Below are 26,363 nucleotides of genomic sequence, written 5' to 3'. Positions count from 1 at the left end.
TTTCGTAGCAGTGACACTAGAGTTACTATGATAGTTAGAGAGAATGAAACGGGCTGCACGGTTCTGAATTGAGTCGATTTGATAGATTAGTGTCTCATGGTAGAGGTCGCAGATGAATGAAGCATATTCCAGTTTAGTACGAACCAACGGTTTGTAAAGGAGCAGTTTTGCGGAGCTGGAGGAAAGACTGAAGTTACGGAGTATATTGCCCAGCATGCGATTAGCGTTGTTCATTACGTGATCTATATGAGGATTCTCATTAAGATTATGGGATATAAATACACCTAAATATTGTTACGGTGCGCAGTCACGGACGACGACGAAGTGCTGGACTCGGTGAAGAGCGAAAACGCTGAAGCTAGGCTCTGGACAGTCCTGCGAGTGTGTCCCTGACGGCGAACTGTTGCGGCTACGACCTCGTAGCCTCATGTTTTGCCTCGTAACATCTTGGTGTAGCGTGCAGGGTACGACATCAGTACTACAATCTGGATCTCCGCAGTGGTCGCCAGCTTGGTGCTAGCACTATGCAGTCCGACGCAGCCCCTTCGGCAGAGGCACAACCAGCGCCCGCTGTCATCGTGGCGCAGCCTCGTGATCAGGGAACCTTTTGCGGTACCGATGACGTCGACGTCGAAGACTGGCTGGCTATGTACGAGCGAGTCAGTAAGCTCGACCGATGGGACGCAACATTAATCCTTGCGAACGTCATTTTCTACCTCGCTGGTACGGCGCGGGTCCGGTTTGTGACGCACGAAGATCTGACACCCTTGGACATGTGCAAAGAGAAGCTTCGGGATCTCTTTGGCAAGCCGATAGGACGCAGGCTCGGAACTAAAAAAGAGCTAGCATTGCGAGCGCAATCGTCGACCAAATCATATCTGTCGCACATACAAGACGTACTAGCTCTATGCCGCAAAGTGAACAGCGCCATGCCCGAGTGTGACAAGGTGAGCCATGTCTTAAAGGGAATTGCTGACGATGCTTTTAATCTTCTCTTTTGCAAAGACTGTACGTCGGTCGACTCCGTCCACGAGGTGTGTCGGCAAGCTAAACATCGTCGTATTGCTCCCCGCATCGACCGCTTGCCAAACACGGTTGCTACGTCTTCGTGCGAGGATCTGCCAACACTGCAGCAGCCGCCGTCCCATCAGCCAAACTTGACCAGGAACGTTCGCAGAGAGCTAGAGGCAATGGCCCCCGTCACATTCACACCTCACATTCACACCTCACGGGATTGTGAACTGCTCATGAAGCGGTGGCCTTCATGAATTATCATATGGATGACGTTGCGGACGCTATTATAGCACTTATCCAAGCTGTCGTTCACCAAGAATTCGCGAATGCAGGCCTTAATACGAACGTAAGCCTCAGCTCTGGTCAGCCGTCCACACAGCCATCTGTCAAGCCCACCTGGTGGTAGCTGCTGCGGCTCCGACTGCGCCCTTCCCGACGCGATACCGCTACCGCTACCGCAACCCGGAAGAACGGCGGACCTTGGACAACCGACCCATCTGTTTCAAGTGCTCACGCGCCGGTCACATTTCTCGCCACTGCCGCAGCCGTTGGGTCCAGTCCCCTCGACCTCGCTACTATCATGATCCTAGCGCCGCCTACAGACCACACCCAAGATCTATCCGTGATACGCCCTCTCGTGACTTCAACTCGCCATCCCCGTTCATGTCCAGCCGCTCGCCGTCTCCCTAGACCCGCCGTTCCCGCTCGCCCCAAATTCGCCGTTCATCGTCCCCTCACTTCTTTGGCCCTCTCCGGGAAAACTGTTAAATACAGCTTCCGGAGGTTAAGCTGCATTGACGACCTGGCCCGAAAATCCTCTGCTGACCCTCGCTCATTGCCGCAATCTTCAGGATATCAGTGTAGATGGCGTCCCTGTTACCGCCGTCATTGACACTAGTCCCCAAATTTCCGTCCTCGGTTCTTCGTTTCGCCGCCAACTCAAAAACGTTGTCACACAAGCCTCTTCGTCAGCCGTTCGTCTCGCCGATGTAGGTGTCCCTGCTGTCATGGGTCTGTGCACTGCGCGCGTGAGCATTTGTGGTCGAACTAGCCCTGTGCTCTTCACTGTAATCGACCGCTGCCCTCACGCTGTGATCCTCGGCATCGACTTTTTGGCGGCCCGCTCTGATCTGATTGATTGTTCAAGTGGCCTCCTTCGTTAGACCGGTCTTTCTGCTCCGACCACACAGATATCAAGCCACGCCTCCACTTCATCGAGATTGCCTACCGCCCGAAGCTACCATGTATGTTTCTCTGGCCCCGTTTCCTGCTATTCCTGATGGTACATACGTCATTTGTCCAATCACCGATGTTGTTCTCCACCGTAACGTCATCCTCCCTCACATTCTCGACCGTCACGGATAACAGAACCCATCTTCCCATCCTTAACTTCAGCCGATCCGTCCAAGTTTTGCCCCATGGCATTGCACTCGCTGACTTGTTTTCGTTGGCTGACTGAGAAGTTTCTACCTTCAAGCCTGTGCCTCTTTCTGAGCCCCCCGTACAAGCGTCTCGCTCGACCCATTTTAATCCCATGATAGCAGCGGATTTGACACCTGAGCAAGCCAGTGCTTTCTCCGACCTTTTGTTTTCGTACAGCGACATTTTGGCCCCGCCGGGGTGGCGCAGTGGTTACGGCGCTCGACTACTGTGCCCAAGGAAGCGGGATCTAATTCCGGCCTCGGCGGTTGCGTTTCGATAGAGGCGAAACAGAGTGGCGTCCGTGTGCTGTGCGATGTCAGTGCACGTTAAAGAACCCCAGGTGGTGAAATTTCCGGAGTACTCCACTACGACGTCTCTCATAGCCTGAGTCGCTTTGGGACGTTAAACTCCACAAACCAACCAACCATATTTGATTTTGGGGACCGATCGTTTGGCCAAACATCTGTCGTTACCCATCGCATCAATACCGGTGATGTCAGCTCCAATCACCGAATGCATTATTGAGTCTCCCTTTCTGAGCGCCACGTGATACAGAAAGAGGTCGACAAGATGCTGACAAACAATATTATTGAGCCTTCCTGCAGTCCCTGGGCGTCCCCGGTCGTTTTAGTCGAAAAGAAAGATCAAACTTGGAGATTCTGTGTCAATTACCGCCGCCTCAAACAGATAACTAAAAACGACGTTTATACGCTCCCGAAAATTGACGACGCCCTCGACTGCTTGCATGGTGCCAGCTATTTTTCTTCGACCGACATGCGTTCCGGCTACTGGCAAATAGCTGTCGACGAATGGGATCGAGAGAAAACCGCACTTGTCACCCCTGACGGACTATACCAAATCAAGGTAATGCCATTTGGGCTCTGTAACGCTCCAGCAACCTTCGAGCGCATGATGGACTCGCTTCTCCGTGGCTTCAAGTGGACAACTTGCTTATGCTACCTAAATGACCTTGCCGTTTCCTGTCCCAAGTTCACAAGTCACCTTCAACGGCTTTCTACAATACTGCCCGTCTTCCGCCGCGCTGATCTTCAACTCAATGCAAAAAAATGCAGCTTCAGCCGCCGCCAGATCAAAATCTTGGGACATTTGGTTGACGCAAATGGTGTCCACCCCGACCCTGATAAAGTTCGGGCAGTCCGCGAGTTCCCTACACTACGTCATACAAGTGATGTGCGAAGTTTTCTCGGGCTCTCCTCCTACTTCCGTCGCTTCATTCGGAACTTTGCTGGCATAGCACGTCCCCTCACCTCCCTTCTGCAGAAAAAAGTGAATTTCTCGTGGAGCCGTGAGCTAGCTCAGGCCTTCACAACGCTCATTTCCACCACATTTCATGCACAACGCCCTCACCGCTCCTCCTGTACTGGCGCATTTCCGCTCGTCTGCACCTACAGCACTGCGCACCGACGTTAGCGGACATGGCATTGGTGCCATCCTTTCCCAGTACCAGCACGGCCACTCTCGTGTGATTGCCTATGCCAGCCGTGTTCTAATTCAATCTGAGCGCATTATTCCATTACGGAGCGCGAATGCCTCGCACTTGTTTGGACGTTCACCAAATTCCGCCCTTATTTGTTTGGGCGGCCCTTAAGCGTAGTGACGGACCATCATGCTTTGTGTTGGCTGTCCTCACTTAAGGACCCTACCGGCCGCTTAGGTCGCTGGGCCTTGCGATTACAAGAATACATTTTTTCCGTCGTGTACACGTCAGGCCGCCTACATCAAGACGCCGACTGCTTGTGCCGCCACCCCATTCACCCTCCTGAACTTCCTGACAATACTGCTGACGACTGCGTTTTGTCCATCTCGGACGTTCTCCATATTGGCATCGAACAGAGTCGCGACCCTTCCCTGCGCCCCATTATTGATCATCTGCACAATGACAGCTCCGATCCGTCCATCAGTATGTTTGTCTCGTTAATGACAATATACCGACGATATATGCGCCCAGATGGTGTAAACCTTTAGCTTGTTGCCCCGACGCATCTACACTCTGCTGTTCTTACGCACCTCCATGATGCTCCTACAGCAGGGCACCTGGGAGTGTCACGCACATACAACAATGTTCGGCGGCGATTCTACTGGCCTAGCCTTTACCGCTCTGTTCGTCGCTACATCACCGCCTGTGAGCTGTGCCAGCGCAGGAAGACACCATCCCTTCACCCTAGTGGGCCCCTCCAACTACTCGCAGATCCAACTGAGCCCTTTTCTCAAGTTGGTCTCGACCTGCTTGGGCCATTTCCCACATTAATTTTAGGGAAAAATGGATTGCCTTAGCGAACGATTACGCCACCCGGTATGCCATCACCAGAGCTATCCCCACCAGCTGTGCCTCCGACGTTGCAGACTTTCTTTTGCATGACGTCATCTTGCTTCATGGCGCTCCTCCTCAACTGCTCACCGATCGCAGTCGCTGCTTCTTTTCTAAAGTTGTTCATGACCTTCTCCGCTCATGCGCTACGCGCCACAACTTCACAACGGCCTACCATCCACAAACGAACAGTCTTAGGGAGCGCCATTCTACACTGACCGAAATGATGTCAATGTATGTTTCTGACCATCATCGTGACTGGGACATCTCTTTACCCTTCATAACATTCGCCTGTAACTCTTCACGGCTGATACCGCCGGATACTCTTTCTTTTATCTACTCTTCAGCCGCGACCCTTACTTCCCTTCGACACCTTACTGCCTCTTGACGATTCATCCTGCAGTTACGTTTCTGATGCCATCGCCCGCATGATGCCGCCCGTCATATTGTTCGAGACCGGCTTGGTGCGTATCAGCGTTCTGAAAAGCACCGTTACGATCTGCAGCACCGTGACGCCTACTACCCTGCTGGCTCCCTCGTACTCCTCTGGCTCCAATCCCGACGCGTAGGCATGTGCGAGAAACTTCTGCCCCGCTACGTGGGCCCTTACCGCGTCTTGCGGCAACTTACCGACGTTACGTACGAGGTTATTCCTGTCAACCGCAAGTCTCCTACAAACCATCATCCAGAAGTCATGCATGTCGCCCGTCTCAAACCTTATATTTTGCGCTCACCTGTCTAGCCTACGCACCGGGAACGTGCTCCTCCCGCAGGGGGAGGGGGGAGGGCTATTGTTAAGGTACGAAGTCACGGACGACGACGAAGTGCTGGACTCGGTGAAGAACGAAGACGCTGAAGCTAGGCTCTGGACGGTCCTGCGAGTGTGTCCCTTACGGCGAACGTTTGCGGCTGCGATCTTGTAACCTCGTGTTGTGCCTCGTAACAATATTTAAAACAGGGGATAGACTCAAGGCTACTGTTGGTAAGATGGTATGAGGGTAATAAGGTCCTACGACGAGAAACAAGCATATACTTGGATTTTTTAATGTTTAGCTCCATGTTCCACTTGTTAGTCCATTCAAGGGCATGATTGATAACGGATCGAAGGTGAGCTACATCAGAATCACTGTTAATTTCACAGTATATAATGCAATCATCTGCGATACGATTCATTATTGAACATAAGTTATCAGGTAAGTCATTGCTTACCATATGCCACCACGCAACTATATAAGAAAAAGGAGAGGCCCTAGCACAGAGCCTTGCGGGTATGCCAGATCTAACTTGAGAAGTGAAGGATGAAGTGTTATTAGCAGTGACAAACTGTGGTCGATCTGTAAGAAAAACAATGCAGCCACCTATGAACGTTAGTCAAAGTTAAGCTTACTTTGTTTCAGAAAAAGCAGATGATGAGAGACATTGTCAAAAGCCTTCGAAACATCGTGGAATATGCAGTCAACAACAGAACCCCTGTCAAGGAATGAATTTATATCATGAGGGAAGGTTAAAGCTGCGTTTCACAAGAAAACTTCCGAAACCGATGTTGACTGTCAGTAAAAAAAATCATTTGAATCAAGTAATGATGCAAGGTGAGAGTAAATAATATGCTCCATGATATTACACGGAATACTTGTTAGTGAAATTGGTCGATAATTATGCGGCGAATGTCTATCTCCGGACTTATGCAACGGAGTGACCTTCCCGACCTTCCAGTCATCCGGTATGAATGTGTGGTCGATGGTTTGCTGTCAGTGTTCGCGCGCTCAGGGTTTCCATCAGAGGTGCAGAGTGTTCTGAATTTACCAGCGTATTGACAACCACATTTTTTGAACGATGCCTAATCGAGCGTATTCATAGCTTGGTGCGCTACCCAACAATATAACAGTGTCGAGAGGAGCCACTCCACTATGAAACGTGTACTTAATACTCTTTGCTATGAACACAACAAAGATTGGGGCACTTCTATTCCAACTAAATTGCACTTCGAACAGTGCCTCACGAATCTACAGGGTTTGCTTCGGCCGCGATTATTTATGGCAGGATTGTTAGCTAGCCGATGGTCATACTGAGAGAGATATGGGAAGGCCGAGGCGAAGACTCAACAGTGGTGGAATACGTCTGACCCCGTTGGAAAAAAATAACAACGCTAGGAATCCCGCGGATAAAGAAATCGCGTCTTTAGCAAACACAATGCTAAAGTATATTATGGCTGAAATGCGAGACAGCGCTCATTAAGTTCAAGTGACAAGGTCATGTTCCTCAGGCCCTCGAAAGTAAAATAGTAATCAAGTGGAAGGCCTGGGTAGTTATTTTTTAAAGACTATCGGCCACAAGTTATGCAGTCAGAACTCCAACCAGGTCGAAAAATACAACCGAAATGTGTCAAAAATACGACAAAATATCCTGTAGTTCTGACTTAACCATCAAATTCTTTGTAGTTCTGTAGTACTTTTGTGTAGTTCTGTAGTTTTTCTGTAGTATATTTCTGTTGTGTGTAGTTCTGTAGCACTTTTTCGTTGTAACTAGAGAAATTTCTTATGCTACTACAGAATATTTTGTTGTCACAACAGGTTTCCCGTCAAAAACCACACAGAAATTCTGTCGTAACATCAGAAAATTTTCTGCAGTTTTTTCCGACCGGGAAGAAAGCGAGATATGTGCAAATTCTATCACGCAGACCTTTTGAAACCCTACAGGGAACGTGAGGCAATCGTAAATATGACTGCGAACTTGCTCGAAGAGAACAGAGGACATACCAGAGTTGGAGACCGCCACTCGGAATTTTTTTAGTTGACGATATCGAGAGGATGACTGTAAATTCGGATCATTTAGATTCACATCAGTTGCATAGGCAGCACACCAACATCGCACCAACCCCGGCCCAACGTCGACAAAAATTGGTACCAACCATGGCGTAACACTGGTTTTTTGAGAAATTACTACATTTTTATATATTGGTCCGGCTTATATGCCAACATTGCACCTGTCTTGACACTGCCAACATAGGCTATCAGCTGGCCGTGCCCCTAGTGTCACGTATTGGCATGCCACTAGTATTCATTGGCACATGTGACATTGACACTGCCACTGTTAAGCCACCTTTAGCCATGCAGTTATTTCACCCTTGCCCTTACTGCTGCCATTTGCTTAACTGTCACTCTGACAATTGTGGTTTTTTTATGCAGTCATTTCCCAATCCCACCTTGCATGTCATCTCCCTAAGGAGCCATAAAAACCATGCAATTAAATGAGGCAAGCAAAATATTTTCCGAAAACATTTTATTGAGAGCCCATATACATGTCCATGCCACAAGGACATCAGAGGGCCAAATGCAGTGCAGGAAGCATTGGGTACAGGGTTAATATGAGAGAGGCTAGTAGGTGCAATTGGAAACAGGGCACTAAGCAGCACATGATCAGGTAGTGCAGGTAGAGGTGATGGGGTGCAGTGTGCATTGGTCATGATGGAAGGGGCTGGACATGTTGAGCAGGCCTGATGCCTTGTAGTGCGAGAGGTGTTGCAGGAATAGAAGGCTGAGCATGGGTGCATTCCAGGGCAGTGTCCACCATGATGGAAAATGGCAGTGGACTGTGTTGAGCATGATAGTTGGCATTGAAGGTTAAATGGATCAAGTGATGAGGTTGAGGGCGCGGGTGAAGCACATGGCCCAGGTAGTAGGCTGGGCGCCCCGCAGGAAACAACCATTCAGGAACAGTTTGTTGAGGAGATTGGCCCGTGGGTCTTACAAATGACATCTGCACAGAAGACAAGCATATATCACCATAAGATCTAAACTCACCTTCTCAACACTTATCCAAACACATATCTGAAGTCTGGGTGCTCTATACGACTGAGTACAAATTACAGAACCCCGCTATGGAAAAACCTCTGATATAGTAAAGTGAAACTGAAGACCCAGTTCATCTTCCATAGGCAACTGTAGATTTTCTCCCTTTACAGTAAAAATGTTTTCGGCAAAATTCGGTTAATGTGCTTCTGGCGATGGCGACGACTCCCGAGCACTACCTAGGGTGGCGAGGCCATGACTTCTTGTATTTGAAAACAGAACAATAACCCCGAGTGTTCGTTTAGGTGGCTTTACTACTAGCAGTAGCAGCAGTCAGAAGAAGCCTACTTTACAGAAGACTTGGAGCCGTGAGGGAAAGCGCGCAGCGCGAAGAAGAAAAAAGTAATGTTTCTACAAACATAGCAAGGAGGCGGCGTGTTCCATTCAGAAAGTAAAGGAGTAAAAGTGCAGCAAGAAATAGGGAAGGGAAAGAAATGGGTCAACATTCACTGCAATCTGCAGTACAAATCATGAGGCAGTGGTGGCAGAAAGTGGAGGTGCAGAGAGTAAGGTCTTACAGCACTTGAGTGCCATGCGAATTTATCATTTATTGCCTTTTAAAAGACAGAAAGAGCAAAAAGGGACACCATGTTCATGCAAAGCTTTAGTTTTTACATGAAATCGAACTTGGTTGCATTCGTAATCACGTCTTCATGCTTCAGAGGTACTTCCACAAGATGTAGAGAAATTTTATAATGAAAAAATCACACAAAGAGATGGTAAAAGCGAGATGGAAGGTATTTAGGTTTTTTTTTCATTAAGAAACAAGACGTGTTAAATAAGTGCCTATTTAGCTACTAGACAGCACTTTCAGGACCATGTAATCATAGACCACTGATACAGTAAAGACCATGATATAGTAAATATTTTCGCTGGCCTCAGTGGCTTTACTATAAAGGGGTTCTACTGTATATATTGAAGGCCTATTGCCACACATTCTTCTTTTAGAGCACTTTGCGACAGGTTTCTGGGCCTGCAAGGGCATGCAGCACCTTGTGACGTAGGGATAATAAACATATATGCAAAATAATATCCATTCCAGATACAAAAGAGAGATATTTGGAAGGAAAAACCTGCTTCCGGAAAACCGATAACTTCAGGTGGATGCTTAGTGTTCATATAGAATTACAGTTCCTGAAAATATGACGGTTCAGGCTCCAGAACTTTCAATTTTAAAAAAATTCTTAAATGTTCCTGCAATATACAATATGGATTACTAAGCATGCAAGACTGGATATTAAAGAACACATTACAGAATATTTTTCTGCAGAACACCACTTACAGGCACGCATACATTACTGCGGCCAAAATAAAGAAATAATTGCCCTGACAGAATCAATCAAGCTATCTTCAATCAGCTAACTGAGGGAGATGTGTACATCGCAGATATTCTCAAGGCTGTGTACGCATATAATATTCTCAAGATAACCGTACCATTTCAAGTTCCAGCTTTTTAGTTTTCACAGCTTTTTTGCTTGCTGCATTCTACTATAAACAATTGCCTTACTTGTAATGTACCAAGGAATAGTTTTCATACAGTGCTCATTAAAAATTAAAGACACCCGAACAACATGCACAGAAACAAGAAAAGAAGAACGGGACAGAGCGTCATTCACAACTGATTTATTGTGCAGAAGAAAGTACATATATATCTCACTGCCGGCATATACACAAGGAACCCATTCAGCATCATGTAGTTTAAGATATGTTCAAGAAGCCCATGCCTCATACCACAGCCTCTTTCTCTGAGAAAGCGTTTCTTGAACATAGCTTATCCTAAAATACATGATGCTGAATGTGATGTAGCTGAATGTGTTCCTTGCGCATGTGCCGGCAGTGAGATATATATGTACTTTGTTCTGCACAATAAATCAGTTGTGAGTGGAACTCTGTCCCGTTCTTTTTTTGTGTGCGTGCATTGTTTTGGCGCCTTCAATTTATAATAAATAAACACGAACAAGCCCAACAAGAAGTTCTAGTAATCATACAGTGCATGCTTGTTCAGCTAAAATTATTACAGTCAGCCTGCAATGAGCAATTGAGTAAGTACTAGAAATTTACTTTGCATAGGCAGGGAAATGTTATGCTAGATCTGAGTACAATGATATCGTACTTCCTTATCAGCTAGCAGCCTACCAGGTATGCATTTTCCCTCATCACAGCTAATCATATGGCCATACCATCGGCAACCTTCCACGTGCAAGATTATATTCAGTTAGGCATACATGGGTGATTTTATGTCCAGGTACCAGGTGTGGTGCTCGGGCATCTGATTTCTTCAAACCAATTCATAGTAGTTGTTGGTATAGAGAATAGTAGTCTGCCTGAATATCTGAGGCCAAATATTATTTACATTGCTTAAGCCCACATTAAAATACAATGCTTGATGTGACTATGGGATCATAAAAAAAATGATACATCTAGCATCACAGTGATTTTTCACTTTCACCCTATCACACGTTCCTTGAAAAACCAGTTTAATCCTGAGCTGAAATATTGTTTCGCACACATTTTATATTTCAGTATCTATAAAATGTTGACATTTTGTGAATATATTTCAAAATCAAAATTTCTTAACAGCCTCAAAAATTATTTTTTTTTCAAATATGGACAATATTTTGTACTCAAATTAAAAATAAGATTGTGTCTGGAGAAATAGTAGTTTGCAGAACAAAACTGCGCATACGCAAGAAAGCACCAATATCGCTCAAATTTAATGTGCAATACACGAACTGAGAGTTCACCGAAAATTACAAGTACATTAGCCCTGTGTACATGGACTCGAAAGCACCGGGTTTAATCAGCGATGAGTAAGCAAGGTCATCAACACTCGACCCGGTTGGTGTCTACATGAACTCGCTTTCTAGTGAGTAAGTATCGTAGCAGAGCGTAGCATCGAGATTCGAAGTTATTGTGCATGTTCTTACTCGTATTTGATCCCATTGCCTTTTACTATCAAGAGCTTCGATTATTTTTTATCGTTGATGAGCGCTAAAAAGCATTCATTTCGAGTGACGCTCGTCGCCGCTCCAGAGGCTTTTTCATATCCCAGAGTTCCCCATAACTAGACTCCCTGACTGGACAGCGTCTACATGCCTTTAGGTAAGCGGGTCAAGCGAATTAACCTACCCCCTGCAAGAGAGTTAACGCGACCCGCTCCGCCGCCTATTTTACTCGACCCGACTGTGTATACATGAACCCCACAACTGATTTTTCGCTCCACAGACGTACTCGACCCAATTCTGCCGAGTTCATGTATACAGGGGTGGAACGCACGTGTAACAAGTAACAATGCTGCTAAGAATCCAATCTGCTTTCTTCTGGCTCATCCAGTTTTCTAAAAAAATATCTTGTCTGACAAAGGAGGATATTTGGAGTTAAGCAGCTAAGCAACACAAGATCCAGACGCTTGCTCTAACGCATGACTTTTCAGTGCACTTACAGTTGCAATTTGCTTGGTCATGTGGCAGTTCACTAAACCGTTTGACTAGACAAGACAATAAAAAAAATTCGGGGGATCATTTCTACTTTTATTAAGACATGCAAAAGCTTTTTTGTTGTTGACATAGCATTCAGAGACTGCGGGAGCTTGGCAGTTTTATACGTCTTATTTCGTTTGGCAGTTGCAAGGGGATGTAGAAAAAGAAATATGAGTAAGGAATATAAGGAGTGACAACATCCCGAAATGAAACTAATGGACCAATGATGCACACTGCATATCTTAAATGGCGTCACTGGTAACATCAAACAAAGAAAATCGGCCTTGAGTATGACAAATTTGAAGCCCAGGAGGTGAGTTGGTTGTGGGCAGTTAGTTGGAAAAGGGCAGTCCCCCTGAGAGGTAGGCGGCAAGATCACTGCCACCCATTATTGGGAAAGCCCTGGCAAGCATGCAGGCAAAGCTGCACATATATAAGAGCAATAAAAGCACAAGCAATGCACCCCTGAATGAGCAGCTGCACTAATAATTTGCTTTTGTCTGGAAGCCCACCCCTCCTGCACTGTAAGCGTCTGCTCTGTTTTCCGAACTCGAAAGCATATGCAAAAACAAACAGAATGTTCTCTAAAATTTACAAAATTTGAACGAGTACTTCATGATGATCTCCTTTCTGTAAATGTCTTGCTCTAGGGTTACAGAATAAATTCATTGCAGCTGCGAATAAAACGAGTTGGGAGCTAATGGCGAATCTCAATGGCTTGGGGAGAGAATTATTTACAATGGTCACTTTGAGCAAAGTAAATAGCCTTTTTTCTGTCAAAGTAATATTACATCTACACGGCTGAAGCCAGTGTAGGCAACCAGAAACGTACAAGCAAGTGCAGGCAGCAGTAATGAAGGCAGGGTGGAAGGCAAATAACCTGAGCAATACTGAATGGCTTTCTTCTCTGCAACCTCAATACAGGCTTCCTGCGAATTCTTGTAATGCAAGCATATTCAAGTATGATAAATATTCCATCACTTAAAGCACCTGCACTCCCGTGTTACGCAAATGACAACTACTTCGTCAGTTCAACAAGCTATGTCTGTTATTGTGCTATAACACCACATGTTATTGCGAGGTACGGGCTGCGGACTCCGTGAAGGTTTAAAAGGGGTCTTTATTTAAATAAAAGCGACCCAAAGAAACGAAGAGGGCCCCAGGCCCTAAAAAGGTAGCGGGCTCCCCGAGCAGCCGTTCTCGTCGGCTGCTGGAGGAAGACTCCTCTTCACCGCTGCTGGCCGGACTCCGCACATCGTGGTCACGTGACCCAGCCGCGGTTCTAGGAAGCGATGGTCCGTGGGTGGCCGAGCCGGGGCCACCCAGAGTTCCAATGCGGGGAGAGGGGAAGGTGACGGTCGCTCTTCGCGACCCTCATAAACATGTCAAGTCCGAGCAGGACGCTCTCCTTCCTAATGAGAGCACCGCGCCCTCGCTGGCACCCCGTGGCGCGGAGGGTCTACTGGCGCGCTCGCAGCACAATGCTCAAGTCCTCTAGTGTTCACAGCCACCAGCTACTCGGAACGTAACAGACTCCTCCCCCGGATGAAGTCCTTCGCCGAGGCTGCGTCCCCAGATGCAGGGTCGGAAGAAGGCCAGCACAAAGCACAACACTCGCGCTCGCTTTGCACGCACACATTCGCGGAAACCCCTGGTCGGTGGGGCCCAAGCGACGAACGACTTCCAGACGGCGTTTACAGAATTTTTGCCCCATGCCGGTCCTCCCCGACCAAGTATTCGGCCCTCGGCAACACATGGAAAAAATACAACACAAAACTAAACGAGAATTCTGAGAGGCTTTCTTTCTTTTTTTTTTAATGCCTCGTAGCTTAAAACCTCTGCTCAAACCATCTACATTTTCGTTCTCGCTTCCCTTCTTAATCACCCCGAGTTCCAGCATTCTGTCGACCTCTTTCCTCACAACTTCTAGTGTTCTAACAGACGACAGGTATGGCTTAAATTTGTAAGGAATCAGGGATATCAATTCGATATCATGGGTTACCAAATCGGATTTTCCTGGTTTTGTTATCGGAAACGGTCCAACAACGCCCACAACAACTCGGTGGAAAGGCTCGGAACTAATCGATACGCTCACCTTTGGAGCCTTCCACTTAACTGTGGATTTTCCCACTTTCTGACAAGTCTCACACGTTCCGACCAGATCCTCAATTTCTCTGAAACATCCCGGCCAGTACAACTCCCGAAGCAACCTTGATTTCGTTTCATTTATGCCAAGGTGTCCAGCCCAAGAATTGTAGTGGCAAAGATGCAGAAATTCCCTGCGATACCTGGCAGGTACTAATAACTGATCAAATTTCCTTCCTCGTTTGTCTTCATAATGCCTGTACAAAAGACCGTTCTTCTCCCGGAAGGAAACGTTCTGTGATGAGACTCCTTCAGTCAAATCGCCACTACATACCTTTAGAGTCGGGTCAGCCTTCTGCTCTGACCTCAGCTGCTCTTTCTTTGCCTCAAGTAGCTGATCAAGGCTACATGCAGTAGGAGCGACAAAAGAAGTGTTTAACTCACTTTCCATCTCATTCGGACGCTGACTGCTCTGTGACTTGTGCGTTTGGTCAGCCTCACTTTGTTCCGACCTTTCAGGTCCTTTTTTTTCCTGTTCCACTACTACCTCAGGATTAACTGATTTGCTGGCATCAGTTGAACTCTCCCGATCTTGGTAGATCAACTTCTGAGAACGTTGTCCCGCTTTAGCCTGAGTTAAAGCCATCACTTGGGCTTCGGTTTCAGCGAAGCCACAACTCTTTTCATTTAGCAATGATTCCGAGCTGTTTGAAAAAAGGTAAGGGTAGCCTTCGGGCAGACCCTTCGACACCGCCGCTACTGTGTTTAGTATGCCAAATGGTCCCTCAATTTCAACATTAGCCATTGGCAAACAAACGGAATCTTCACTTACTGCCTGACGTATCCACGCACACTCCGACACATAGTCTTCTTTTGCAACAAATTTAGGGTGGACTATGTCCATGGTTGCGGCCGAATCCCTGAGAACTCTGCACAGCTGACCATTTACTGTGCACTCCTTAGTGTACGGTTTCAGGAGTTCGTTGTTACTCGGGTGGTCTCTCACTGAAGCGAACACCTGCCTTTCTTTCGTGCAGTTTCGCGCGAAATGCCCTGGCTCTTTACAGTTGTAACATGCCAAGGGCCTCCTTTTTTCAAATTCTTCCGAATGATCACTACTCTCCTTACTACCTGATTCATCAGCTCTGCGTGAAGTAACGGGGTGCAGTGAACCACGTTCTCTGACGCGGGGTTCTACACGAGGCTTCTGCTGCTCTCGATGGTAGAGTTTCTACCCCTGATTCTCGTTTCTCAACTCTTGCCCAGCCTTAGCCGGCCTAAAGCTGCGGCTTGCCACATATTCATCTGCAAGCTGCGCCGCTTTCTCTACGGACAGTCCCTCTTGCCTGTCCCTGACCCACAAACGAATGTTTTCAGGTAAAGTCTCAAAAAATTGTTCAAGGCAGATCAAATCTTTCAGCTTTTTGAATTCCTCTGCCTTTGAACCTTTCACCCACTGCGTCAAATTGTCATTTAATGTACAGGCGAATTCCATGAAGCTTTCATGATGTTTTTTTCGAGACGTGCGAAATCTCCTCCGGAACTCTTCCGTTGAAATCCTGTACTTCGCGAGCAGGCTTGATCTCACCAAATCATAGTCACCCGCTTCACTAGCACTCAAGCGTGCTACGACCTGCGAAGGTTCTCCGGGAAGCCATGCCATTAACTTTTCCGGCCACATGTCACGGCTAATGTTGTGTCTCTCGCACATCCTCTCAAAATTGATGAGATAGAGAGCGATGTCATTGCCAACTTTGAACGGCTGAAGCAAGTTCGTCATCTTTACGTTACCTCCCTGAGGTGTGACGGCACTTTCCCCGCGTTCTATTCTTGCCCGCTCGAGCCTTGTCTTTTCAATCTCGAGTTCCATTCTTTCAGTCTCTCTCTCAGCTTCCAACTCAGCCTCCCTCTTTTCCTTCTCCTTCTGCTTCTCTCGCTCATCAGCTTTCTCTTTTTCAATTCGGCATATCTTTTCCCAAGCGTCAGTTACCTCGTCTTCTTCAAAACCCACCTCCTCAATAGCGAGGCGAATTTCTGGCTTTCTCCTACTTTGGCTTATCTCTAAACCAAGTTCAGCTGCCAACAGCAGCAGTTCATCCTTAGTTAACTTCTTAATATCCATGGTTGTCGAGAGCCGACTACAAAGCCTTCAATTAATCACACACCCAGTGGTGATTAATGAAATTTTGCCCGAACAGAACCCAGTTCTAGCTCGTCTGGCAATACGCAGTCGCTCCAGAACTCACCCAAACTAGAGTCTGCGATGGCCGCTGTGCCTCCCGGAGTCACGAGCTGCCAAGTCCGGCGATCCCAGATCGTCGAGGTTGCTCCTTGAGCGGTTGCTTCCACGCCTGGTCTTCAAGTTGCGCTGCGACGAAGGTGACTCCCTGAGCCACGTAGCGGAGCTCCGTTGATCCCGGATCGTCGAAGACGCTCTCCCGTCAGCAGTTGTCTCTTGAGCTGTTACTTTCACGCCTGGCTGCGACGAAGGTAACTCCCTGAGCCACGTGGCGGAGCTCCGTCGATCCCGGATCGTCGAAGACGCTCTCCCGTCAGCAGTTGTCTCTTGAGCTGTTACTTTCACGCCTGGCCCTCAAGTTGCACTGCGACGAAGGTGACTCCCTGAGCCACGTAGCGGAGCTCCGTCGATTCCGGATCGTCGAAGACGCTCTCCCGTCAGCAGTTGTCTCTTGAGCTCTTACTTTCACGCCTGGCCTTCACGTTGCGCTGTGACGAAGGTGACTCCCTGAGCCACGTAGCGGAGCTCCGTCGATCCCGGATCGTCGAAGACGCCTCCCGTCAGCAGTTGTCCCACAGCCTTTGTCTTAATCCCACCGCTGCCACCAGATTATTGCGAGGTACGGGCTGCGGACTCCGTGAAGGTTTAAAACGGGTCTTTATTTAAATAAAAGCGACCCAAAGAAACGAAGAGGGCCCCAGGCCCTAAAAAGGTAGCGGGCTCCCCGAGCAGCCGTTCTCGTCTGCTGCTGGAGGAAGACTCCTCTTCACCGCTGCTGGCCGGACTCCGCACGTCGTGGTCACGTGACCCAGCCGCGGTTCTAGGAAGCGATGGTCCGTGGGTGGCCGAGCCGGGGCCACCCAGAGTTTCAATGCGGGGAGAGGGGAAGGTGACGGTCGCTCTTCGCGACCCTCATAAACATGTCAAGTCCGAGCAGGACCCTCTCCTTCCTAATGAGAGCACCGCGCCCTCGCTGGCACCCCGTGGCGCGGAGGGTCTACTGGCGCGCTTGCAGCACAATGCTCAAGTCCTCTAGTGTTCACAGCCACCAGCTACTCGGAACGTAACAAGGTTCACTCAGTCATGCCTACACTTGAAATAGTCACATACTGTTGAAATAAAGCAACGAAATATAGCACCAGCTATTAAAGCACTGCCAGGGACATGCAGGATATTATTTTCTGCATACTGTGGGCAAGACTTCTGAACAAGTAAGTCTTGAGCTAAAAAGCCAGAAAAAGTCATATAGCATGCAATCATATAGCAAAAAGCCAGCAGAGCATTTCAAGCCTTCATATAATGCAAAACAAAGGCAATGTGTCATACCTACCGAGGCAATGTTTCCTTACACACAGCATGTTGCATGGCAAGGCTCCCACAGTTGTTGACAGGTTTTGCAGCACCAAAATGTTGACGATGTTGTCTGCCTCACATTCAGGCAGCCCCCCTTTGATGGCAGATGATTGCTTGTGCAAAAGCAGTGCGATGATACAAGTGGAGCAGCTGGACTGCGGGCGTTATAGAGCAAAGAGCCCTAAATGCAAGGAAAGAAAGTCTCCATTAAATCGATGCCTCTAAATCATGATAACAGCATACCACGGCTCTTCTCTGTTTAGTTGATTTATAACTTCAATTGAAAGCTGTCGCAAAAAATGGACTACTTGCAACTCTATGTTACACATGGTATAACATAGCTGTGCCAGGGCGGTGGGGCGATCAGTTAGCATAACGACCGGAAAATGCATAATGATGTTTCATGCAGTCTTGATGCTGGAGCAAAGTGTCACGGTGCGAAGAACAAAATTAAAAGCATGCACGGGAGCCAAACGTGTGCTACACAACCGACGCGACTAGAGGTGCACGGGCATAAATTTTGAGCCCGACCCGGGCCTCATGCTACAAACCTGGACCCGGCCTGGAACTGAAATTGCCTGAGCCCACCCAGCGCTCACATTTAAGGCTCCGGCCCTGCTGGACATGCTTTAACAGACCAGTTGCAAAACCTACAAGTCGGCTTCCCTGTGAGGCAGGAACTCGTGCACAGTAGTGACAGAACCTGATTCAGGGATAACAGGTTCAGTACATGCATCTACCACAGTCCACGCTGCTTGGGATGCAGTTCCCCACGCACAGGCCATTGTCAGAGAAAGGTTTGCGGGCATTCTTAACACTGGAATAAAGGGGGGAGCACTGTCACCCTAGGGGTGAAGAAAGAAAATTTAGAAAAGGGACACTAACCGGAGAGGGGAATAGTGGGGCGACAATGCGCACGCGAATAATACTCTGACGAATGGGCAAGAGGTGCGGGAATTACCCTACCCGTCAGGCGATGTGCTAGCACTGTACCCAACTATTACCCCAAAGTCGATGCCGCCATTGTGCAGGAATGTCTGCCGCACCGGGAAGCTGGCGTGTAGGTTTTGCAACTGATCTATTTCAGCTGAAGCAAAGATACAGAAAGAAAATATAGGCGACAATCCCTGGCGATGCACGACGATGACGCCAACGCCTGTCGCTGCCGCTGGTGCACATCGCACAGAGCAAAGGACCTCAGCGACAGAGACGCGTTTTCAGCCTTGCTTTGTTAGCGCCGCCTCTTCGCTTGGTAAATGAGTACAGTTACGCTATATCCAGTTTCTTGCACTAAACAGCAACACTGATGAAATTTCTTGAAAAGCGTCGAGCCCCCCCCCTCCCCCCCCAAAAAAAAAGATGGTCCCAGCGCAGCGGCGTGCTACTATACTGCGATGCAGACATGACTGAAAGCAGTGGCGTTTTTCTGCAACTTTCGAAAATTAGCAATATCTAGCCATACTAGCCTTTTTTGTTTTGCGATACTGCCCTACCAAGCTTCTACTAAACCGCCTCGATGCGCTCATATATGCACGGATCAGACTAAATGAGCGTCTGCAGGATTTTCGCTCATACCGGACTAGGGAAACAAACTTTGCATGCAAAAAAAAAAAAAAACAAAAAAAACAACAACGAAGGTGAGCACCCCAAAGCCTTTTGCGATTCTCTGCCTCGCGAGCTGGTTCCAGCATCATGAGCGATTTTCTAAAAACCCAGAACCTGGGCGACAGCGCCGAGCGGCAATGCTTTAGCGGTCCTCAGCGCACTGCGCATCGTGGTGCCGCGCGCCACATGCGGTGAGCGTTTTATCGCAACAGACACGAGAAAATATGCTTTTGCCCGGACTCCGCCGACTCCGCCCGAAGTCACCTGAGGGAACCCGAGCGGCCGAGCCACGCGACGGCTATACGCTGTTCCAGCCACTGTAACGCCGTGAATATCCGAAGTTGGCTTTTAGAGCTACGATGCCACGCAGTTGTTTACTTTACAAAATCAGTACTCTCCAAAACAGTAACGGTTTAACTTGAAATAAGCTGCAAAATGATCGGCATCAAGTCGTGCACACTTGGGAACCACTTTTGAAAAGTTAACAACGTAAGAAATATGCTAAAAGAAGACAAACCTCCCTAGCACATGGCTTACGCAGCCTGCACCAATAAATTGTAAGACAGCGCTTGTAATTTAAAAAATGCTCAATCTAAGAGGCTAATATTTTGCTCCAATATACATAAACGCTTTATGAAATCTGAATGAAAAAATTTGAAACCTTACATAGAATATTTCTTGAAGAAAGGAGCATTTTCCGTGCGCGGTGCCACCGACCGTCGAGCCGAGCGAACGAGTGGACGGAGCGCCCTCTTCGAAACAAAATACAACTGCCGCCGCCATGCCGGCTAAGCGATTGTCACGTCATCCTTCGAGCTTTTTAGTAATCGCTTTTTTAGCAGCAGCAGCATAGATGCGCTGCTGCTGCTGCTCATCTGTGCAGGGCTCTGTGCCAGCAGCGAAGCGCGTCGTCGCCCTGGAGAGGCGCCTAGCTGTTCTGCTTATAACACCCAAACCTGTTCAAGTTTTAATTTGTGAATGCTGTGTTCTACTACGAATAGTTTGGTCACTTTTAGCATACCGACGAAAATGCTTTCATACAATAGTGCTCAATCGAGTGGAATATTTCAATCACCCTGAAATGAGGATTTGAAGCAAGTTTGTTGAAAATTATTGAGCTATGCTTCTCAGTACCACGACTCGCCACCTCTTTATAAGCTAGTTGCATACGGTGCTTACATTTTTTTTTCTCATATATCCGCACCGTCAGCATCATTCTATCTGCTAGATTAGTCGTTTGTTGGCCCGATTCGTTAGGCGCTTGTTCCTTTCTCAGAGTTTAGTTTCTTGCGTATAATTTATTGGCTAAGAAAATGCGGTAAAAGCATATTTCTCTATGCAACTTGTTATGAGAGCCCGGAGTCGTTTGTTGGCCCGATTCGTTAGACGCTTGTTCCTTTCTCACATTTTAGTTTCTTGCGTATAATTTATTGGCCAAGAAAATGCGGTAAAAGCATATTTCTCTATGCAACTTGTTATGAGAGCCCGGAAATGTTTGAAAGAAGTCTCCAGTCTGTTAGCTTTCGTGTTTTTATTACTGCGCAATTCCTTCCCCCGGGCGGCGGCCGTCCGCCCCTTGGACCCTGAGTGGTGCGTCGACCCGTCCACCGCTTTGGCGCCCCTGCGTGGATTTCGACGCGCGCATGCAACCTCGGACCTTGCTCGCATCGCATGCGTTGAGAGAGTGCGATCCGGGGAACGACAGGAGTGCGAAGTGCGCGAGGACGGGATTGAGCGCTGCGTCAGCACGGAGAGCAGGCGCTGGAAAACTGTGCGAACGAGCGTGTGCGAAACAAAGATGTGTCATTGTAATCCAGTTGTTAATATACCCATTGTACCTTTTCGTATTTTCTTTGTGTTTCCAGTCTTTTCTTTCGTTCTAATGCCAACAAGTCAGTTTACATGTGGGTATCTTCTCTCGATAGACAATATTTGTAAAAAAAAAATACCTTCCCCGCGCGCCTGTAACTGTTCCACAACGGAGGTAGTTAGAGAATAAATAAGCTTTGATACCGAATTAAGCTTAATTGTAAAACAACGATTGCTTTTCTTTAGTTTTTGAACTCTACAGTTATTCCTTCTTGCCATATGTAGCGCAAGCATTGTATTGCAGTGAACGACGACGGAATCGCGAATTTGGAGGTGTGAATAAAAGCGGAGAAATGTTACAGACTTCTTTTTTTCGCACTTGTGCAAACAAAAAATAATCCAGAAATTCAAAAATTATGCTATCAATGCACTTGCATGGCCTCGAATCAAATGTTGTTCTGCTGAGCTGCCGTTCTTGTATACTGGCTGCTAAACGAAGCTATTTTGTTTTCCTATGAAATTCAGTGTGACAAAGCCCCACGCGGATATATTTCGCGTTTCAAGTTCTTGTGAAATGTGGAAGCCGGCCCGTCGCCGTGTCGCGGGTGACTCTAGCTAACTCTGCGATCATTTTTGCCACTGCAGTGATTTTAATATTCGCGGCTTGTTTAGCAAATAACTGGCATACTCGTTTGCCGAATGAGTGTTTCAAGATAATCATAGAGCATTTACCAGTACCGTATGTGTGCGATATTCCCTCAGTGATTAATGCGCCATGGTCATTGCAGTCGTACTTTTGATTATACACGCATGCGATGGTCTACTCTTGCAAAGCCTAAGACATAAGTTACGCTAGCTCTGCTAATGTCAAATAGGTATATGAAAGAAATAGAGCCTTAAAGTATAGCGGCTGACGCATTGCGTGGTAAATTCCTGCCCGGGCGGCGGCCGTGTGCACCTTGAACCCCACGTGGAGCGTCAGGGCCTGCGTCTTGGATTGCATCGCGCAGCGTGTAACCCGACAACCCCACCTGCAGAGCGCATCCACTCGGGCAAGTCGGCGCCGTGCCTCCGTGTTTTTCTTCCTTTGTTTGCGATGTTTTCAATGCACCTAGCAAGCAGCGAACAGAGCGTCCATATTTCGGCGCGAGTGAGTGCCATCAGTGGACTGGAACAGAAGTGCGCGGTGTGCCATCAACAAGAGCGGACGCTTGAGAAAAAACAAATGTGCGAACGAGTGCGATGAAGAAAAGTGAAACTGTAACCCTGTTATTTGTCTCAGCATAACCTTAATATTATTCATACTGAGATTGTACGTGCAGTGTTTTCTCTCCATGTTTTTTCTAATACTTCACTTCATAGAGCGAAAACGAAGCAGGAAGCGTCGATACGATTTGCCATATGTGGGAACGTCCATGCATGTGCGGACCGACGTTTAATTTACCGCTCAATAACCCAGCTTTAATTTAGATCACCATTGTTAAATCGTTTAAGCGAAAGTATGTGCTGCGATGCTTCGTATTCGTATAGCTTAACAGCCTAGTGTATTTTTAAAGTGTATTTCGATGGAAGCGCGCTCGCCATAGTCGATCTGGGTCACGTACGAGCCTTAATGGGCCGACGCTTATCGCTCATTTTTTGCATCGCACTGCATGCGTGTCCTGCGGTAATCGTCTGTTTGAAGCCACTGTTGTTAAAACTAATACACTAGGGGGCAAAGAAGTTTGCTAAAACTTTTGGAATGCTCTTCACCCAGAGCAGCAGGAATCGCCACGGAAGCAGCCATGGAAGAACCTAGACCATTGCCGAATCGAATACAAAAAATAGCAACCATTGCCTATGCACGATATATGACATGTCGTTTTGATTCTTTCTAATCTCCCTGTCGACGTGGAACTATTTATCGCCGCCGCCGCCCTGACGGACCAGCAAACGGTGGTGAACTTATTGATATTTGACGCCGTTGACCGATCGTCGGTCTCATCCAAATTCGTCACAGTATACATGCGGATTGATTACTGTGCCAGCTTAAGTCAATGAAGATCTAGTGTAAAAGAGCATGGTGTAATCCCAAACACGACGGAAACCAGCATCGCGGAACTATAACTATTTAGACACAAGATTTCCGAGGTATTTAAAATTGCAAAGGTAACTTGAAAACTTTGATTATAACAGCACAGTTAACGACTCCAAGTATTAAATGAGCCTGCCAACCGCAAAAGCACGCTAATGCGGTTTCCCACGGAATATTTCCAGCCACATGCTAATTTACATCTAATACTGACCAGTAGGTGAAAGACAATGTTGACTAAAGTGTATGCTAATGCTTCTGGCGGGACATGGTAACAGAACTGACAGTATTGTCCAGCATATGCCATATATTAGCCAACGTCCGTGGAGTAATGGCTAACGCTGTTCGATATAGCCATCCTTATGAAAGGACAATGCCAATACCGTTGATGTGTAAGGTATGCCAGTGTATATCTGACATTGGTGGGCCATTGTAACAGAGCTCACATTATTGTCCAGCATATGTCGAATATTGGCCAACATCAGTGGACTGCCGGCTAATGCTGTCCGTTATAGCCATCCTTATCTCATGGCAGCGCCAACACCGGTGATACGCCGGATATCCAGGCCCATGATTGCCATCCTCGTATAATGGTAAAACCGATATTGTGAGGGCATCGGATATGACGGGCCAATGTTGTTATCATTATAAATAGGTACGAACAATATTGGTTACCAATGGAATCCTCAGGGCCAGTGTTGGACGTGTTAAAGAATGGCACAACCAATACCAGCCGTAAGATGGCAGCGCTGGGCCTACATAGGGCTGATCTCTGCCAACTCACTGACAATATTGGTCCGGGCTCTAGTGCTGCCTGGCCTTCGAGAGTTGATCGAATAGTTCAAAAGTCTATATTCAGAGCGACCAGGGAGAACAATCTTAGTGACGCATGACATGGAACAAAATTTCTCATCTTTCAAAGCCTTAGCAAATGTCGCCCAAGGAGGGGGCCTATAACTCGAGGTGAGAAATATATATGTTGGAGGTGGGGGTCATAAAGGAAGCTCAAAGGGATTATAGCTCGGCAATGATTATTGTTCAGGCCTTAGGAAGGGATCCTTGACTATGTATTCACTACATAAAGTTAAATGCCATCACAATACACCAAATCAAGTATTTCTAAAGAAAGCTAGTAGCAATCACAAAAAGTCAAATGTTTCCCATTCCCATCATTGAAGAAATGATTTGGTAGGTCAGTGCGTCAGAATTCATCTCGACATTGGATCTAATTGTGTGAGGATAGTGGCAGATACCACTTTCGGAGAGAGCCCAGGGATACGCAACATTCGTTAGTCTTTTCGGAATGTTCTCCGGCGGTGCTGAGTTTCGGCTTCAGGCATGCACCAGCGTTCTGTTTTTCCAGCCTAATGAGTAAGGTGTTTAAAGGTCAGGAAGCCTTTTGTCTGCCTTACCCAGACAATCGAGGATAGAACAAGAGAAAGAAGATGGCTACACAGTATGAAAGAGCACAGAATGAGGGTAGAGGGGGAGCCTCAGTTCGAAAGCCAAGGCGTTTAAACAAGTGGACTTGTCTCCGCCTGGGTAACGCGATCATCACTGGCAGCCTGTGGCAGGGGTTGAAATACGCTTTTGCTTCCGAAGAAGAAGAGCCAGGGAGGGGGGAAGGTGGGTGCGGTAGAAAGAGATAGGGCAAGAGGTAGCCATCTTTTACGACGGCTGAGAAGAGCACTAATATGTTCCTTGAGTCAGGTGCTCGCTAAACTACAAAGCGCCGGCGTGATGGTAAAACCCCAAAAATGTCAAATTGGACTCACACAACTTTGCTGCCTATCCCTGTCGATGAAAATGAGATTGGTAAGACCGCGGTGGTAAAGCCTCTCGCGATTTCGACAAAACAAAGGCGTGACGACCTTTCTCGGTCTTTCATATGGGTACTATCGGCAACATATACCGCGTTACTTGGAAATTGCTAGCGCTCTTACCGACGCTCTGATCAAGAGCGAACCTGAGCAGGTCGAATATGAAACAAAACGAATGAAAGATCCTTTCGAACACGGAACGAAACCCTAACGACTGATCCCGTGTTACAGTCGCCGGATTATAGCTCGCCGTTCATAATCCAATTCCATGCGAGCAACAGGGGAATTGGAGCTAGCTGTGCTGTGCCGGAGAGAGGATCAAGGAAATGAATATCTAATCCTATACGCAACCAGGAAGCTGATAGCGAGGGAGTATGCATACAGCCGTTTAAAAAAAAATGTCGGGACTCCGCACCTGGTGTGGGCGGCACAAAAACTAGCCTGTTACGTATCTGTTATGAAGTTCATTATTAAAACAGGCCACTATCTTCTGGGCGGCGCGCTGAGTGATACGTACCAAAATGCGTGCAATTTGTAAATAAATTCATAATAATCAGGAAATGCCAAGTGTGGTAGATCTTCCTCTGAGAATGCCAGAGGGGTGGAGCAAGGGACCTGCCTGATCTGACCGTGCTCTGCAACAATTCTGTTTCGAGTTAATGTAAAAAAAAAATAAGGAAAAGCACCCACCAAGTTACTAACGCAGATGACGTAAGTCGCTGCTTCTGAGCTGAAATAGGAGCAAGCGGGAAATAAGGCAAACATTATGTACAGCAATGAATATTTAGATCACCTATTCAAATTTGTGATTAGTAACTTTAAGGCGTAATATTATGCTGAAAAAGTATAAACAATAGATGTGAGCCATTGTTGTCACTTTCTTGGTTAGAATATCGAACGTCCAAAATACGCTTCTGCAATCTCGTTGCGTTGATTTCCACGGACAATTGTCCCCTGGCTTGGCTACAAACTGCGACATCGAAGAAGAGTCGCCTTCTGAGGTGGAGCCTGATTTTACAGCAGTACAATTTTCAAATAAGATAAAAAAAAGGGGAAGTTAAATGGGAATGCGGACGCGCTTAGCCGCTGTTTCTAAACGGTCCGAGGTGCTCCTCACCATGTATCCATATTGATACTCAGGTTCTTTTTTTTCGTGCGCTTCTATATGTGTGACTATGTAAAGCAGCACGTTTGGTTTTCTAGGCATACGTGGGTCCTGAGCGTCTTGAGTGTGGGCTTTTCTCGGACAACGATGGCAGTTTTCTTTTGACCTGGTCTCTTCAGAGGGG

General features: G+C 47.2%; 1 pseudogene; it reads right to left on the bottom strand.

The window, feature by feature from the left end:
* Positions 1-16,299, bottom strand: part of LOC146200808 (uncharacterized) — a 29,298-nt pseudogene extending 12,999 nt beyond the window's left edge.
* Positions 16,300-26,363: the final 10,064 nt, after the last annotated feature.

Source organism: Amblyomma maculatum, chromosome 2 (genome assembly GCF_055883805.1).
Source record: "Amblyomma maculatum isolate TAMU_Amacu chromosome 2, ASM5588380v1, whole genome shotgun sequence".
NCBI lineage: Eukaryota > Metazoa > Arthropoda > Arachnida > Ixodida > Ixodidae > Amblyomma > Amblyomma maculatum.
This window is presented reverse-complemented; position numbering and strand designations above follow the sequence as displayed.